Raw genomic sequence first — 4,103 nt, forward strand, 5'->3', positions numbered from 1 at the left:
CCAAAATTTAGCAGAGCTATTTGCATTGTGTCTAGGATGGTTGGTATTGAAAATGAGATATATCGGTCCACGTTCTGTTAAAGTCACCATATAACGGTACCTCCCGATATTCGGTATTTTGATGATTTATGCCACACTTTTTCACGGAGTTGTCTGAAAATTGGTATTTGTAGGTCATAACGGGTCTCTGAGCGTGTGGCAAAACATTGCATGTATAGGTCCACGTTGTGAGATAGCCCCCATATAAAGGTACCTCCCGATATTCGGTATTTTAATTTTTTTCCACATTTTTTCACGGATTTGTCTAAAAATTGGTATATGTGGGTCATAATGGTTTCCAGCTCCGGTGGCGAAACATTGCATGTATGGGTCCATGATTTGGTATAGCCCCCATATAACGGTACCTCCCGATATTCGGTATTTTGATGGTTTTTGCCACATTTTTTCACTGATTTGTCTTAAAATTGGTATTTGTGAGTCATAATGGGTCCTAGTTCGTGTGGCGAAACATTGTAATTATAGGTCCACGTTTTGGTGAAGCCCCCATATAACGGTACTTCCCGATATTCGGCATTTTAATGGTTTTTGCCACATTTCTTCTAATGTTTCTTTTACCCTAAGGTGGAGGGTATTAAAAGTTTGGCCCGGCCGAACTTAATGTTTTTTTATATTTTTTTTTATTTTGTAATATATAAAATAGCCGGTTCTTGTAGATCTATCTATGTGTTGAACTGTTTTCGAAAATACTAATAACATCGTCTTCTCTTTTAGGATACTACTCTCTTATTCTACAACCCTGTCTACACTTATTCGACCAAATAATGGCTGCGACACCCCACATCCTATATGCTTCAAGTTTCTTAGGGTTTAGACTTACATTCATGACATTCAATTCACTAATTCATAGGCCGTAAATTCATATGAATTTCTTTATAACATTTTCGTTCATATATTAATATCCTAAGTCAATACATTCGCTTGCAATGTTTATTCCATCAGATACCCATACATTATGATTACTCTTTAGCATATGGATGAATGGATGGATGGTTGCATGGTTGAATGGAAGGGAAAGTAATAAGTTTTGCTTGACTGGCTGACAGACTGACTATCAAACTGAGTATGTGTCCAATGTATCACTCTACATCATAAAATAGCTACTGTTTGCTATTTTGTATTTTCATTTTGATATCTGAGGAGTTCAACCATTCACGAGTGCAAAACAAATGCAATTCTCAGTGCTCTCATAGCCCAAAATACAATGACAAAAGTAACAACAAAAATCACTGACCACTATTGATTTATATCCCACAAAGTCAAAAAATCATAAACTACATTAGCTGGAACGTTTTTAGCGATACACCATTGCATTTAGTTGCCTGCTTGTGTAGGATGACAGTTGCAGCAGAATTCCAAGCTTCAGCCGGCCACTTCCATTGGTCTCTGAACAGAACGCTGTGTTACAAAAATTCTCCATGTTGGTTTTGTTTCTTTTTATGGACAAAGTTCCATACAAAGCTGTATTGTAATGAAGTTTTAAATATCGTTTCATGTTCATGTTGATCAGATGTATGAAAATGTGACATTATTTGTATTCCATGCTGATGTATGTGTATGTACGTAAATACACAGGGTGAGATGAAAAAAGTGAAACCAACTTCAGACTGCTGCAATATCTAAGTCACTCGTCCGACAGCTGTTAAAATTATTCCAGTGACAGCTTATATTTATATTGATTACAATCGTACCAAAGCATTTTGATGAGAATTTTCCAGAAAAAAAGTTTTTCGTGATTGAATTTAAGCGTGATAGTTTGATTTCTTTGTATTTGGCTGGAAATCCTCAAGTGGCTATCACACTAGCACACTTAAATGTGAATAAATCTTTTGTGTCTCGTACCATCGCTGATCACCGTGATACTAGTAGCGTAGCCCGACGTCAAGGAATTGGACGGAAGAAAACAGCAACATCAGCAAAAATGATTCGAAAAGTAAAGAAGCGACTTGCTCGAAAACTGCATCGCAGTGGCCGAAAAATAGCTCTTGAGCTGAACATATGGCAATATTCCATTCGGCAAATATTAAAAATGAGCTCGGGGTAAAGCCATTGAAGCCATTCCAAAAGTGCGACAACAGAAAAAAATAGACTCAAAAGTGCTAAAGAGTTGCTTCGCTTGGGCGAAAGTGTTGAACTGCCGAATTTGGTTTTCTCCAGCAGTTTGTAAACAAACAAAATGATCGTGTTTACTTGCCAAAAAGTCAGCTAAAAAGGGCACCTTCGGTTGGCCACCAGAACTCAAGCGCCCGCCATCGCCGACCGTGGCATCAGAATAAAGCCGAATATTATCGCAAAAATATTCTGGAGGGTGTATTAAAGCCTTGGGCACGCAAACATTTTGGCCGCAGACCTTGGACATTCCAAAAGCACCTCAGCACTCGCCACCCAAGAATGGTTACAAAATGAGGTTCCTCGCTTCATTTCCAGCGCACAATGGCCACCAAAATCTCCGGATCCCTAATCCGTTGGACTATTGTGTCTGGAGTATTTTTGAAAGCAAGGTTGGCACTAAAAAACACCAAAGTGTCGATCACCTCAAGGAAGTGCTTCGCCGGGCATGGGCCAAAATACCGCATTCGGGCACCATGAGACGGTCTCATTTTCCGTTTGAAGGCCAGAATTCGTGCCAAAGGTGACCAATTTAAACAAATCTAAACTTATTCTAAAATTTGATGCTATTTCCGACATTTTTTGCTTTCATTCAATAAAATTAGAAAAAAAAAATGGCGTTTAACTTTGTTGCAGTTATTTTATCTCACCCTGTATATTTGAAGTTGGACATGAGTATATGTTTCATGCGCTGTAGTAAAGGCGAGAGGTTTCATTTGCCACAGTGATCTGAAAAAATCCTACTAATACCCTACACCCCGCAATGAATATGGCTTTATAAGCGAAATGATTGAAAAAACGAAAATAGGAATTTACCCACCTGGAAATACAATCTCTACAGATATTCAACGCTTTCTTGAGATAAAAATTTTCATCCAAATACCAAACACTGTGAAAGCTCCTACTCGCTTATCGTCCATTGGCAAATATATGATAAGTGCAAATAAACCGGCTGGCTGGTGGCAGTCAAATGGAATATTTTGAATTGTATGACTTTGTGCGATACTCTGTGTTTGTGTGCTCATCCCCATTAGCAACGTCATACTCACTGCCTGACTGACGGACGGACTGGCTTTCAAACATTCAAAAGATTCATGACTTAATATTGTTGCAATGTTTGTTTACTTTTGCATAAAATATTTGCATAAATAGCATTTAATATAAATTTTTATGCAAAATTCTAAAATGACATAAAAGCAACAACAACAACGGCAACGACAAGAAAATTGCACTAAATGCAATCATAAGGAAGCAGTGGAGGAATAAGGAATGGCGGCAAGAGGTAAAAACAATTTAAACTCATTTATTGGATAAGTGCACTGCGATTCAAGGAGGGTCTGAAGAAAACAGTTTAATATGTATTTTGTGATGATTAGGTGCTGGTTGAACTGACACATAGATGGGAAGATGTTTTCAAATTGAATTTTATTCTTTGTGAGTTTAATTTTTTATCAAAACAAGTTATAAAGGATCAGTCAGTTTATTTAAATAATAGCAAGTACCCTCATACCCTCAGCTGCATGGCTACGGAGGGTATATATAATTTAAAACGTGACTCATAAAATAACGGTTTTAGACTCCAGGTCTCTTTGTACAAAATCCGTTACAGGACATTTGGAGACGATCTAGGGTGTCCGCTTTCTGTCTGGTGCACACGATAACTCTCGAATGGAGTATTCGATTTGGTCCAAACTTCGTACATCATAATATTATTGTCAAACTTAGAGTTCGTAACATATGTTAACTCCTTCTGGTATATATTGATCAGCATATATTCTTAATCAGCATAAAATTCTATGTCGAGTTAGCAATGTCCGTCCGTCTGTCTGTCCGTCTGTGGAAATCACTCTAGCTTCCGAACGAATTGAAGTAGGTTGATAAAATTTCACTCAAATGAATATTATGTCTGCAGGACTTATTGTATTATTGTATTGAAA

The sequence above is a fragment of the Musca domestica genome, unplaced genomic scaffold (genome assembly GCF_030504385.1).
Source record: "Musca domestica strain aabys unplaced genomic scaffold, Musca_domestica.polishedcontigs.V.1.1 48, whole genome shotgun sequence".
Taxonomy (NCBI): Eukaryota; Metazoa; Arthropoda; class Insecta; order Diptera; family Muscidae; genus Musca; species Musca domestica.